Genomic DNA, 16,033 nt, shown 5'->3' with positions numbered 1-16,033 from the left:
CAGTCAGTGTGTTTGTGAGAGAGAGCAGTCAGTGTGTGTGAGAGAGCAACAACAAGATTCCATTTATAGATCAGGAGTACGTCCCGAGGCGCTGTACAGTTGGATCCGGATCCGAGCATTGGGGGAAATGGTCAGGGTGAGGGGAGCGAAGGGAGGGAGCGAGGAGGGTGTAGAGAGTCGAGAGGGGAGCTGAAGGCTCTGTCAAAGAGAAAGATCTTGAGACCGGCCTTGAAGGAAGAAACGGAGGAAGCGGCGAAGGCACTGGAGATGGAGTTCCAGAGCCTCGGGGCTGAGAGGCTGAAGGCCCGACCACTGATGGTAGGGCGGTTGGGGCGGGGGATGTGGAGCAGACCGGAGCCAGAGGAACGGAGGGTACGGGCAGGTAAGTCGGGGGATAGTAGGTTGGAGAGGTAGGAGGGAGCGAGGCCGTGAATGGCCTTGTAGGTGAGGATGAGGACCTTGATTTGGATCCTCTGGTGAATGGGGAGCCGGTGGAGGCGAGCGAGGGCGAGGATGGGAGTGATGTGGTCGCGAAGCCTGGTGCGGTACAGTACCCAACTCATCCCACTTTCCCCTTCTTACCCCAAGTAGTCCCCCTGCTGTTACCCCAAATATTTCCACTCCCCTGCTCTCACCCCAACCAGTTCCACTCACACAGCTCTTACCTACCAATATTTCCCCCTCACGCACACTTACCCCAACTCCATCGCCACCATCCTCGCCCAACTCCACCGGCTTCCCATTACATAGAGGATGCGGTTCAATATCCTGGTCCTCACCTTCAAAGCCCTTCATGGCTTGCTCCCCACCCCCCTACCTCTGTGACCTCCTAACCCCCTACCAAGCTGTACGCTCCCTCCTCTCCAACAGCTTCCAACCTGCTTCACGTGCCCCGCCTCGCCCGCCCCATCAAAGGCGGTTGGTCCTGCAGCTCCATCCTACAGTGCCTCCGCCTCAATCATCCCCTCCTCACCTCCTTCAAGGTACATCTCAAGACACTCCTCTTCGACCGACGGCGCTTTTGGTCACCCTCCTACCCCCACCTCTCAACCCTCCACTCCTTCCTGATCCCAACGCCCAGCTCGGGTCCAAATCCCCGACTCTCTCGGTCTCTCTCTCTCTCTCTCTCTCAGTCTGTCTCTCTCAGTCTCTCTCTATCTGCCTCCATCCCTCGGGGCCAAATCCCTGACTGTGCAGTGCCTTGGGACGACCTCGTCATGTGAAACTCAGGCGCAGCAGAAAATGTTTGTTGTTCTTGTTGCGAAACGCGGCAGCCGATTGCGCCCAGCGACGCCCCCACAAACAGCCGGGGGTTGAAGTGACCAAATTATTATTATTATTCCGAAGGGATTATTACCCCCGGAAAGTGATCTGATGATTCCATTTTGAAGACGGAGAAAGATGCTAAGATCCGGGTGATGTTGAGCTGAGCTCCGCCCCCTCCAACGCCGCCCCTCGCGGGCCGAGCAGGTAAAACGCAACTTTATAATAATAATAATAATCCTTGCATTTGATAAAGCGCTTTTCACGTCGGGAGGACGTCCTAAAGCGCTTCACAGAACACACTGGAAAGAGAAGTGACTGTATATTTCTGGGAGAACGCGGCAGCGAATTGCGCACAGCGATGTCCCACAAACAGTCGTGAATTGAAAATGACCGATTTATTATTGTTTTTTGTTTTTTTGGAGGGATTATTATTAGGGCTCTGTGTGGAGTAAGGAAACTTGGCCAAGGCTTCCTGCTGACCTGCCTGGAATTGAACTCAGGTCTCTCGTTTGCAAAGCGAGTGCTTTACACATCCTAACAGCCACAATGCCTTCCTTTACCAAGATGGCCGCCACCGTCTCCCTCACTCAGACGTTATCAGTGTCGTCCCTGACCAAGATGGCCGCCGCCGCAGACCCTGACCAAGATGGCCGACACCGGCTTATACCTTACTAAAATGGCCGCCGCCGTCAGCCTTTGCCAAGATGGCCGTCAGTGGCTTCCCTTACCAGTGTGGTAGTTGCCCACTTTACCAAGATGGCCGCTCAACCCCCCTAAAGCCTGTCACGGTTCCGGTGGCTTTTGAAAATGGCGGGAGCCGCGGAGATTCGTCTCTGAGAAACTGAGAGACAGAGAGAGAGAGGTCAGAGAGAGATGTGTTCAGCGGGGAAGGAGGCCATTCCGACCATTGCGCCTGAGCTTTAGTTACCCGCTCCCTCCCCGACCTTCCCCCGCACACCCACCATCACGCACCGCCCCATCCTCGGTCGCATGATAATGCGTCCGTCCTCTTGACTTCTCGGGGGTTAGCAGGTGGCGGGGGTGTTGGTAGGGGATAAGAAGGGGCGGGGGGATGGTTGGGAGTTAGGGGTGGTGCGTGGGGGTTAATAGCGGGACAGGAGTGGGCGGGTGGGGGTTTGGGGCTCTTGGTGTGTGTTAGGAGGCAGCGGGAGAGGTTGGTAGGGGGTTAGGAGGGGGAGTGAGGGTTTCGTAAAGGGTTAGGAGGCGGCGGGTGTGTTGGTAGGGGTTAGGAGGGGGCGGCAGTGTTGGTAGGGTGGTAGGAGGGGGCGGGGCTGTTGGTAGGGGGTTAGGACGGGTTTGGGGTGTTGGTAGGGGTTTAGGAGGGGCGGGGGTGTTGGTAGGGGGTTAGGAGGGGGCGGGGGGTTGGTAGGGGGTTAGGAGGGGGCGAGGGTGTTGGTTGGGGTTAGGAGGGGGCGGGGGTGTTGGTAATGGGTTAGGAGGGGGCGGGGGTGTTGGTAATGGGTTAGGAGGGGGGGGGTGTTGGTAATGGGTTAGGAGGGGGGGGGGGGTGTTGGTAATGGGTTAGGAGGGGGCGGGGGTGTTGGTAATGGGTTAGGAGGGTGGGGGTGTTGGTTGGGGGTTAGGAGGGGGCGGGGGTGTTGGTAGGGGGTGAGGAGGGGGCGGGGGTGTTGGTAATGGGTTAGGAGGGGGCGGGGGTGTTGGTAATGGGTTAGGAGGGGGCGGGGGTGTTGGTAATGGGTTAGGAGGGTGGGGGGTGTTGGTTGGGGGTTAGGAGGGGGCGGGGGGTTGGTAGGGGGTGAGGAGGGGGCGGGGGTTTGGCAGTGGGTGAGGAGGGGGCGGGGGTTTGGCAGTGGGTGAGGAGGGGGCGGGGGTGTTGGCAGTGGGTGAGGAGGGAGCGGGGTTTGGCAGTGGGTGAGGAGGGAGCGGGGGGTTGGCAGTGGGTGAGGAGGGAGCGGGGGGTTGGCAGTGGGTGAGGAGTGGGCGGGGGTTTTGGTAGGGGGTGAGGAGGGGGCGGGGGTTGGCAGTGGGTGAGGAGGGGGCGGGGGGTTGGTATGAGTTTAGGAGGTGGGCTCTGGGAGAAGGACATTTGGAGACGGGGTATAACGAGCGCTGCTCTCGGGAGAGCAAAACAAGAGCAGTGCGACTCCAAGAGGGAGACAGTGAGTCCCGGATCAGAGATCAGAGGGTCACCATAAGTGTGTGAGTCTATCACTGAGCTTCTGGGGCTCCAGAGAGGAAAGAACAAGAACGGCTGCGGCTGATTCCTTTACACCGGTAGTGTGAGTATCTCTTAACTGCTGTAACCCGTGTGTTTTTAGTCTAATATAGTCAATTATAATCGCTCTACTTTGATATAATCATCGGATTCTGCTATTGCTTATTGGACCATTTACCTTTCTCTGTATTGTGTGATTGATGTTAACTGTTGCGGATCGAAATAAAGCGTTTAAAGGTGTGTCGCGCAATATTTATTATTTGTCGAGTCTTTTGATCGAACTTCGGGTTTATTTTTTCCAACAGCAGTGACTTTGCAGTGAATCCCGTGCAGTCACTTTACAGGGAATACGGTGCAGTCACTTTACAGTCATGTGTAGTCACTTTACAGTGAGTCCTGTGCAGTTACTTTGCAGTGAATCCTGTGCAGTCACTGTACAGTGAATCCGGTGCAGTCACTTTAAAGTGAATCCAGTGCAGTCGCTGTTCAGTGAGTTCTGTGCAGTCACATTGCAGTGAATCCTGTGTTGTCACTTTACAGTGAATCCTCTGCAGTCACTTTAAAGTGAGTCCTAGCAGCTACTTAACAGTGAATCCTGTGCAGTCACTTTATAGTGAATCCTGTATAGTCACTTTACAGTGAATCCTCTGCAGTCACTTTAAAGTGAGTCCTAGCAGCTACTTAACAGTGAATCCTGTGCAGTCACTTTATAGTGAATCCTGTATAGTCACTTTACAGTGAATCCTATGGAGTCACTTTACAGTGAATCCGGTGCAGTCACTTTACAGCGAATCCTGTGCAGTCACTTTACAGTGAATCCTGTGCAGTCACTTTGCAGTGAATCCTGTGCAGTCACTTTGCAGTGAATCCTGTGCAGTCACTTTACAGTAAATCCCGTGCGGTCACTTTACAGTAAATCTTATGCAGTCACTTTACAGTGAATCCTGTGCAGTCACTTTACAGTGAATCCTGTGCAGTCACTTTGCAGTGAATCCTGCGTTGTCACTTTACAGTACACCATGTGCAGTTACTTCACAGTGAATCCAGTGCAGTCACTTTACAGGAAATCCTGAATAGTCACTTTACAGTGAATCCCGTGCAGTCACTTTACAGTGAGTCCTCTGCAGTCAATTTACAGTAAACACTGTGCAGTTACTTTACAGTGAATCCGGTGTAGTCACTTTACAGTGAATCCTGTGCAGTCACTTCACAAGGAATCCTCAATCGTCACTTTACAGTGAATCCTGTGCAGTCACATTACAGTTTATTCTACTTATATTACACTTCCTCGCAGCGGGACAGGGTTTAAGGAACAACCCGACCGGGTACGATAGGCGACTCTCGGCGCTTTCCGAGCTTCCCCAGGTGAAGGGTATCCGGGCTGAGCCCCTCGGGCAGGTTCCTTATCAACAAAAAATTTCTTGTCAAACGCCACCCAAAAGTCCAGGCTAAACCAGGGATGGCAGTGAGAGCCGAGGATTCCTGGGGTCAGCTTTTCCCAATGGCAGTGACAGCCCTGGGAAGGCTGTGAGAAGCCCTCAGACCAGGCGTCAGGGTCGGAGGGGAGAGAGGAGGTTCGCTGTGTAGAAGGGCCAAAACCCGGGAATAATCCATGGACCGCCCTGAGCGGCCACAGCAGAGACAGGTCGACGGGACAGAGTCTGTCTGAGCCGTGTGTCCCGCAGAAGGGATTTACCATCCAATCCAGAACAACCCCCCACAACAACCCCGAACCACCCCCCCCCCCCCCCCCCCCCCCCCGACCCCCCTACCGCCTATTGACGGGTCCCGGCCTCCCCACTAACATCCCCCAACCTATGGATACCATTTGAACCTGTATTGGGAGTCAGACCTTATGTTAAACCTGTGGTGAATGGAGGACCATCACAACTGATGTGAATTGACCCCCAGGTCTGAGGCTGCGATAATACACTCTGACTCTCCGACTGGGAATCTGCGGCTACCAATGGATGTGTGGAATAGTGCGGGTTTGACTGGAAGCGCTGTGTTTCGGGTCCAATTGGCACAGGTTAAACTGATCCTCCCGGAGGAAACAACACAACAACAACACGATTACATTTGTGTGGCGCCTTTCACATCGGGAGGACGTCCCAAGGCGCTGAAAGTGGGTTGTTTACCTTAGACGTACAAGAGCGCGGCAGCGAACAACACGATCCAGAAGAGAGGGATATTGTGAGCAGAAACTCTGTTAAAATATCCGGTGAGAGTTCATTCTTCAAATCAATGGCTGTGGACAGGGGATCCCAGTGGAGGTGGAGAGATCGCATATCCAGCGCCAGTTGATCACTCTCATGCGGTATTTGCAATGAAAAAGGGTGAAATTTACCCTCCAGACAGTTCCCAGATAATACGGTGGGAAAAATCTTTGCCGACCAACCCTCAGTGGTGGCTCTGCACAAGTATGATTGTGGAAAATTAACTGCTATTGAGACCATTAACGGACAAACCCAACAAGCAATATCCTATACAGGAATAGCCTCCCATACACTGCAGATATTATTAACTCGTTAAAACAACAGAGTGTCATTCGAGAAGGTTCATTCACCACCAACTCGCCCATATGACCGGTACCAAAACCGGATGGGAGTTGGAGGTTAACAATTGATTACCGACAACTCAATAAAGTGACACCGTCCTGTTCCCCAGTGGTCAGTGATTCCCCGACACCATTGACTCCTCTACCAAGACACGTCTGTATTTTTTCAACGTTAGCGGCTTCTGGAGTGTCCCCATCAGAGATGAGGATCAGTTTAAATTCGCCTTCACATGAGATAACCAGCAACACACCGGGATGTGCAGACCCCAAGGCTTCCACACTCCCCGACAGTCTTTCACAAACGAGTGGCTGCTATTATTAAAGGGCGTGAATTCTGAGTGTGTGTTTCAGTGTGTGAGTGACATTTTAATTGCAACCGCTGACTACGACACTCACATTCAGACATTGACCGACATACTGAACCGACTGACTGCAGCAGCACTGAAAATTAACTCCATGAAGGCTCAGCTGCTGCAAAAGACTGTAACTTTTCTCGGAGTACGACTGCCTCCCAGTGCGATGGATGATAAACAGATCGAAATATTATCCCGGCTGCCGCTCCCTAAAACAAAACCATCACTGCCATCATTCCTGGGTCTGGTGGGATATCAAAGGTGGTTCACTCCTTCCTTTGCTGAGCTGCCAAACCGCTGAAGGAATTGCTGAAAGGACCAGAGGAGACTCCGAGCCGGAGCTTTGGGCTGATGCTCACACTGCGGCTGTGGCGGCTTTAACACAAGGAGTCACACAAACCACAGCTCTGGTCTCTCCGGTTCCGCGGGAGCCTTTTCACCGGGAGGTCACTGCGACCGACCAGAGCTTAACGGCAGTGCTGTGCCCGGACCGCGGCAAACTGACTGCGATTGCACTCGCCTCCCGCATCCTGACGGGGGTTGAGAACCACTTTGAGGTGTGTGAGCGACACCGACTGCCACATCCTGAGCCATCGCACAGTTTACCTTTGTGACCGGTGTCCAGAAGCTGGAGATACATTCACCGCAAACTCCGTTGAAATTGTTGCTGAGCCCCGGAGATACCTCGGTGTCCTCTCAACCACTGAACCGATGGGCCTCGGTCCTGGGACAGCGGGACATCGAGAGTACCTCACAACCAACAACACTTCTCCCTCATCTGCTGCTATACGACGGAGACCCTCTCGAGTGTCCGGTCCCGCGTACCACGTTTCAACATATATCCTACACCTCTTCCAGAGGGACAGCGCGTGTATATCGATGGATGTTCCTTCCACCAAAAAGGAGCGTTCCTTAAATCGGCACCACCACCCCATGGTCCATGGGCCCGTGTACTGGTTGATTTCATTGTAGCATTATCCACGACAAAAGTAGGTCTTAGCAGAGTCTGGTAATACTCGACAAATCTACAAATTGGATTGAGGCTTTTCCCACTAGAATTAACACTGCGCTAACAGCAGCCCGAGTCCCCTTACGCCAAGTGATCTGCAGGTGGGAAATACCTGTACAAGGGGACTCAGGCCAAGGATCGCACTTTACAGGTAAAATGTTCTCGGAAATCCAAATCCTGCTGGGAATCTAACTGAGATCGCTCATCTCACACCACCACCCAGTCTTCCGGAGCGGTGGAACGGGGAAATCGGACCTTGAAGACATTGATTAGGATATTCTGTGCAGATCACCGCGCCCCAACACACCAGTATCCTCCAATCCCTTTCTGTCCTGGCACCTCCCTACCTTCCCGACCGCTTACTCCTCAACCTACAACCCGCTGCCCACAACCACTCGAACGGTTCGGCGGAACTCTGGATGATCTGCAGCCTGTGGAGGGAGGAATTGGGGAGGACCATCAGCAGTGGTTTGTAGATGTGTATATCTACAGTGGAGTCCTGTAGCTCAGTGGTTAGAGCACTTGGCTTCCAAGTGAGACACATGGGTTTAATTCCCGGCAGAGCGAAACCTTCGGCAAGTTTCCTTATGCTACACGGCAAATAATAATCCCTCCAAAACAAAACAGTGGTGGATTGGTCATTTTCAATCCACGACTGTTGGTGGGATACAGCTGTGCCGAATGGCTGCCTCGTTTCGCCCACAAATATGCGGTCAATTCACTTTTCAGTCTATTCTGTGAAGCGCTTTGAGATGTCGAGAAGACTTGAAAAGCGCTCTATCAAATTCAAGGATTATTATTCATTATGTATACATATAAATGCTAAGACGTTTGTGCACTGTGTAAAATGAATGCGTTATGCAAATGGCAAACATGGAGCAGGGAATGTGGGAAGGAAGCAGAATTGGGCAAACATGGTGGTTGTATTGAAGGCAGCTATGATGCACAGAGTGATTGAGTTCGGGGGGTTTGAGGGAGGGAATACCCGTTGTTCGGGGCATCTTTCCTGATAGACCACATGTGGACCTTTGACTTAACAATCCTCGCTCGCGGGTTCAAATCCATTCACTACCGGTAACTCCCTCCCTCCCCGACCTCCTCACCACCACAACCACTGCCCAGCGCGTCTGCTCGATGGTCCCGACCTCCTGCTCGTCCGTCGCACTTTCCACTCCGCCATCGGAGGTCGTGCATTCAGCCACTAACCCCAAAACACTGGAAAACACTCCCTCAATCCCTCCGCCTTCCCCCCACTCTCTCCCCGTTTATAATTCCCTACTAAAAGCTTACATTTTCGACCGGGCTCGGGGCCACCTACAGCCCCCATCCCGGCTCAGAGTCAGGCCCCGCCATGTTAAGCGCTCTGAGAAGCTACCCTGCATGGAGGGCGCCATATAAGTGCAAGTTGTTGCCGTTGTTGAATGGACCTGTTGTCGTGATGCCCGAGGGGAGGCGGTGAGCAGGAGAGAGAGGTGAAGGAGTTGCTGTTTATGGGCAGTGCGGACAGGTTAACAACACACAGGATGTCGGCAAATTTTGGGGGGACACTCCTTTTAAATACAGTGAGGACACGTCCCCGTGTGCACTACAAATATGTGTCACCGGCTCACACACACCCCACCACAGCACACCGGCCGATCATGGCCGGTGCACCGATAACACGATAAACACCCGGAGACACGGCCACACAAACCGCTCACGTCCACTCAACACACAACCAGTCCCGACCCTGTCCCCGCGGCCTCGCCGCCGGGTCCTGTTCCCTTTATCTACACTACAGGGAGCAGTGACACGGGTGGGACTGGTGTCGGCTCTGTCCTAATACAAGTTTGAGGTTGTTGTTGTTGTTGAACCCTTTCACCACTCTCCGCATCTCTCCCCTTGATGGGCGGAGACTTACATACATTTTCCGGACGCTCTTTGGTTACACATCGACCAAAATACACTCTCTGTACAGTAAATGGCTACACACATATCTACAATTCCCGTCTCCGCACAACTCACAGTAATCACACACTGAATGGGGGAATTGAAATTGACGCCAAGTCCAGACAGATAGAAATGGCTTTATCGCCTCCAATACAGCCATATGTCCAGCAGGTGGCAGTGCTGCACAATAATCCCACCCGATGTACACAGTACAACACCGCCTCCCTTTGGCTGATAGCGGCATTGCTGCTCCAAGAAAATTCACTTCAAAAATTTTTTTACAACTTCCACAGACAATCTGTGTTTATTTATCCTTCCTTCACGTAGGATCGCGACTCGCTGCTGTTCCTTAGTGTTGTTTTATAATGGACGAATACATTTTCATTCCTTTTTACAATCAAAATCACAGAGAGCTGTGAACACTCAACAGGTCAGGCAGCCTCTGTGCAGAAGGGAAAGTGAGTCAAAGTTTCGGATCCAGGACACTTCGTCAGAAAAGTTGACTCACTTTCTTTTCTCCATAGATGCTGCCTTACCTGCTGAGTTTTCCCCGCTCTCTCTGTTTTGTTTGAGATTCCAGCCTCTGCAGTGTTTTTTTTGTTTTGTTTATCCGTTTCATGTGTTTATTTGAATAAGCAGTTTCCCCACTGAATCTTATTACATTAATGTTACTCCTCAGTCCCTCGATCCGGTTATCACCATCTAACGCTGGAGCGCGGTAAGGCAGATAAATCAATTCACTTTTATTTAATCTCCCCTGGAGGCTGTCATGTATTTCAGTCATATCATAATTTTCTGTCGATGAGTCTGTGTTTAAATAAAACATTATTCCCCGCAGTACCGTATTAATGCCGGCAGATGACGGCGTTGCACTGTGTAACTCCCCACAATGTTCTCAGTGATATCACTTGTCCTCATTGACTGGAGGTGAACAGAGTCTCACTGGAGCTCATCTGGAGTTGGGACACAGAATGTCAGAATCAGTCAACGCTCCGTGACGGTCTCTGGTCCGGTTACTGACCCAGGTCGGACTGCAGTATTCCAGGGCACTCACTGCTGATGACAGCATAGCTCGGCCTGGCTCATCAGCAGGACTTGTCAGGACAGACCAATCATGTGAGGGAAGGGTATCATCCCACTGAGCACCTGTCAACCATGCAAACCAAAGCCGCAGTTGGTAATGTGGTCCTACGAGTGGGAAAGTTTCAAGCTCCGCTTCTCATGACTCCCCTCGAACTTGCACAGCTCACCCTGACCACCTGATCAGCCTTCGCACACATCTTCTCTGTCTGACTGTTCGCTGCATCTTCTGTATGCACGTCTCTGTGGGTAAGGATGGGGAAGGGCTGAGGGTTTCGGTGTGGGTGAGGATGATGAGGAGGTGGGTTCAGGTAAGGGTGGGAGTGGCTGGGTGTGTCTGTGAGTGGGTACGTTCTTGGTGTAGGTGAGTGTGGGGTGGGGCTGTGTAAGGTTGAGGATGGGGATCGGCTGGGTATAAGTGAGGGTAGGGATGGTCTGTGTGTGTGAGATTGGGGAGGGGCTGTTTGTGGGAAGGTGCGGAGCATCTGGGTGGTGACGGTGGTGGGGGTGTCAGGTTATGGCTGAGGATAGGAAGATCTGTGCGTGAGAGTGAGGAGGGGCGTGTGGGTTATTTTGGGGAGGGGTTAGGTGTCTGTGAGGATGGGGAGAGGCTGGATATGTGAGGGTGGGGCGGGGATTGGTGTAAGTGACGGTGGGGAGGTACTCAGTGTGGGTGAAGGTGGGTAGGGAGTTGGTGTGGGTCAGTGTGGAGCGTGGCTGTGTGTGTGTGTGAGGATGGGTAGGGTCTGGTTGTGGGTCAGAATGTGGAAGACCAGTCAGTGAGCAGATTCTCAACGGCTCAGGCTTTTCCGTGCCTCATTCAAACAGTGATTGAATTATGGATAAAGATTCTCAGTGAAATTCTGGGTGAAAGTGTGGAGATTAGACATGTTAACATCGTTGTAAAGTAACTCCTCTCTCCCCTCCGCACCCAATCATAATCCAGGCAAACTCCCAACTTCCTGGATTTCTCTCTGTAGCACCAGGGTGTCAGGTGAGGTCGAATCTCTATATTAATCTGTTTCCCAGCCTCACAATCCAATGCATTTTCTCTGGTGTGATATATCCATCCCTATGGATGGACCCTCCGGCCTTTCCCACATGCCTCAAAGAATTGTTGGCCATGTGCTCCTCCCAGTGATGTCTCTCTGATGGAAAGCCTTTAGAGCCCGGATCCTAACCACTTTGAGGAGTCAGGGAGCTGCTGCCATTTGTCTCCAAGACTCACACTGAATATGCGGAGGGCGGGTCTGGATGAGTATAAGGATGGCCTCGATGTGGATAAGGATGCAGATGGACAGGGTGCAGTTAAGGATGAGGAGGGACTGTGTGTGAGTATAGGGAGGGGCTCTCAGTCTCCCAGCTCTCAGTCTTCCATCCACGGTAGGTACTGTCCTGGGCGCGCACCGATCTTGGTTTGGCCCGGTGTCTCAAGCTTGTGTCCATCCGATCATGGTGCGGACATTAGGTCACCTGGCCGAAATCATGCTGGGTTCACGCGAACATCTCATGGGGTGTACGTGCCTCACACAAAAACACACACTGTCCTTGAGACAGTCCGTTATCTTGTGTACTTGCAGGGCAGCAGTACACATCTTGTCCTTGAGAGACTCACGTGATCCAGCTGCCCCCCCCCCACACCACCCCCCACTTAACTTAAAAAGTTAACCCGTTCCCAACATCTATTATGATTCTAACATTATACAAAAAGTGTAAATTCTAATAGTTGTTGGCCGCTCGCTGTTGCTTAGTGGCTGTGGCGGTGTTTACAGGCTATTTCTGGTGTTTATTAGCAGGTGTTTAGCCGCTGCTGTTTGTTGGTTGTGTCTGGATTTCAGTGGCTGTGGGTGGTGTTTAGTGACTGTGGAAGTGTGTGTTGGCTGCTCAATCGCGTCTGTTGACTTGTACCTGGTGTGCATGTGTGTGTGTGTGTGTCTGCGTATGTGTGATCGAGTGTGTGTGTCTATGTGTATGTTTGTGTGTTTCGCTGTGTGTGTCTATATCATGATATTAACAATGACGGCTATATCGTCTGATATTAACAGTGAGCACCTCAATATAGTCAGATATTTACAGAGTGTGTCTATGTTTCTGCATGTGTTTCATGGACTGTATGAATCCATTTGTGAATCTTTGCTTTCATGTGTCTGTGTCTGTTGTTGCTACCGATGCTGTTTAATATCTTCGAGCTGTTTCGAGGCTCTGGCTCTCTCCAGCAATCAGCTACCAAACACCAACTAGCAGCCACTAAACACCTGATAGCAGCCACAAACACCAGTTAGCAGCCAATAATCACCAACAACAGCCAGGAATCACCAGCTCGCAGCTTCCAAACACCAGCTAACAGCCATTAAACACCGGCCACCAAACACCAGCTGGTAGCCACCAAACACAGGCCACCAAACACCAGCCACTAAACACCAGGAACAGATGCTCACACACAGACAAAGGAACAAAGAAACGCGCACACACACACACACACAGATCTACACACACATTGTCAACATCAGAATATATAGAGATGCTCCCTGTTAATATCAGACAACCAGAGCCACTAAACAGTTGGAAGATATTAAACGCCCTCTGTAACAACAACAGACACAGGTACATGATAACATAGATTCACACATACATTCGTACAAACCAGGAAACAGAGGTACACACATATATACACTCCATAAATATCTGACTATATTGAGGTGCTCACTGTTAATATCAGACAATATAACCGTCATTGTAAAATTGTATAGACACACACAGACACACAAATACACATTTGCATAAACCTAGAAACACGAACTCGATCACAATTACGCAGATACACACACAGCAGCTACATGTCATCGGATACGATCCAGCAGCCAATAAACACTCCCACAGTCACTAAGCTCCAGACACAGCCAATGAACACCAGTTTGCAGCCATTCAACATGAGCTGACGGCAACTAAACACCAGATAGCTGCCACAACACACCAGTTTGCAGCACAGATTAACAACCACAGCCAATGAACATCAGTAACAGATGCGCACACACAGAAACACAGAAACACGGGAGCACATACACAGACACACACAAATACAGATCTACATACACACTGTTAACACCAGACGATATAGAGGTGCTCCCTCTTAATATCAGACAGCCAGAGCCACTAGGCAGCTGGAACATATTGAACACCATCTGTAACCACAACAGACACAGACACATGAAAACAAAGATTCACAAATGGATTCAAACAGACCATAAAACACATGCAGACAAATATACACACTCTGTATATATCTGACTATATTGAGGTGCTCACCATTAATATCAGACGATACAGTCGTCATTGTTAAAATCATTATAAAGACACAAACACATACAACGAGACGCACAAACACCCAGTGAGACGCACAAACACACACTCATATACGAAAACATAGAAACACACACTCGATCACAGATAAGCAGACAGACACACACATATGATGCACCAGCGACAAGTCAACAGAAGCAAGTTAGCAACTTATAAACAACTTCCACAACCCATAAACACCACCCACAGCCACTAAGCTCCAGACACAGTCAATAAACACCCGTCACTGAAGACCTGCCAACAAACACCAGCCGTTGCCAGTACACACCACCACAGCCACGAAACATCAGATTGTATCCACTAAACACCAGCCAGCAGCCAAACAAATCAGCCAACAGCCACTAAACACAGTTAGCAGCTGCTGAGCACCAGCTGGCAGCCACTAAACACCAACCACAGCCACTGAACACCAACCACATCCACTGAACACCAACCACAGCCACTAAACACCAGCTACTCGGCAGTAAACACCAGTTTGCAGACACTGAATAACAGACACAGCCACTGAACACCAGCAGCAGATGCGCATAGACAGACACAGAGAAAGAAAGACACGCGGACATACATACACAGACGTACACACATACAGATCTAAGTACACACTGATATCACCAGACTATATGTTGGTGCTCGATGTTAATATCAGACAGCCAGAGCCAATAAACAGCGAGAAGATATTAAACACCCTCAATAACAACAACAGACACATGATAGCATAGATTCACACATAGATTCATACAGACAAGAAAACACAGGCACACACATATACACACTCCGTAAATATCTGACTATATTGAGGTGCTCACTGTTAATGTCAGACAATGTAACCGTCATTCGTAAAATCATTATATAGGCACACACTGCGAAACACACAAACATACACTCACACACATGTGCACACACATAGAAACACATACTCGATTACACATACGCAGACACACAAATACACCAGCTACAAGCCATAAGACGCGATTTAGCAGCCAATAAGTACTTCCACAATTAGTGGAACACCACCCACAGCCACTGAAATCCACACACAACCAACAAACACCAGCCGTTAAACACCTGCCAATAAACACCAGAGATAGCTACTAAACACCACCACAGCCACTAAACAACACGAGCTGGTAGCCACGAAACACCAGATAGCTGCCACAAAACACCAGCTTGCAGATTAATAACCATAGCCAATGAACATCAGCAACAGATTCGCACACACAGATACACGGCAGTACATACACAGACACACAGATACAGTTGTACACACACATTGTTAACATCAGACTATATAGAGGTGATCCCTATTAATATCAGACAGCCAGAGCCACGAAACAAGATATTAAACACCATCTGTAACAACAGACACAGACACATGAAAGCAAAGATTCACAAATAGATTCATTCAGACCATAAAACACACGCAGACACATATACACACTCTGTAAATATCTGACTGGATCGAGGTGCTCACTGTTAATATCAGACGATATAGCCGTCATTGTTAAAATCATTATATGGACACACAAAGACACACAGTGAGACGCACAAACACACACAGACACACATATGCGAAAACATAGAAACACACATTCGATCACAGATACGCAGACGGACACACACATGTGATCCACCAGCTAGAAGTCAACAGACGCTATTTAGCAACTAATAAACAACTTCCACAATCGCTAAACATAACCCACAGTCATTAAGCATCAGCGACCATCCACTGAATAACAGCCACAGCGACTGAACACCAGCAACAGATGCGCACAGACAGACACACAGAAACACCGATACATGGGCACACATACACAGACACACACACATACAGATCTGCATACACTCTGTTAACACCAGACTATAGAGTGGTGCTCCCTGTTAACATCAGAGAGCCAGAGCCTCTAAACAGCTGGAAGGTATTAAACAGCATCCGCAACTACAAGAGACACAGACACATGAAAGCACAGATTCACACAACCACCTACAGGCCAACAAACACAGGCAGACACATAAACACACTCTGTAAATATCTGACTATATGAGGTGCTCACAGTTTATATCTGATGATATAGCCGTCATTGTTAATATCATTATAAAGACACACAGCGAAACACACAAACATACACTGACACACATTTGCACACACATAGAAACACATACACAATTACACATACCCAAACACACAATCACACGCACACCAGCTAGAAGTCACTGTCCTACACGTCCTTGAAAGTCCACTCACCACAGTATGTTAGGCTCTTAATTTCCCCATACCCCGTAAC

The sequence above is a fragment of the Callorhinchus milii genome, unplaced genomic scaffold, assembly GCF_018977255.1.
Source record: "Callorhinchus milii isolate IMCB2004 unplaced genomic scaffold, IMCB_Cmil_1.0 Scaffold179, whole genome shotgun sequence".
Lineage (NCBI taxonomy): Eukaryota > Metazoa > Chordata > Chondrichthyes > Chimaeriformes > Callorhinchidae > Callorhinchus > Callorhinchus milii.
The sequence above is the reverse complement of the archived record's forward strand: the minus strand, read 5'-3'. Positions refer to the sequence as shown.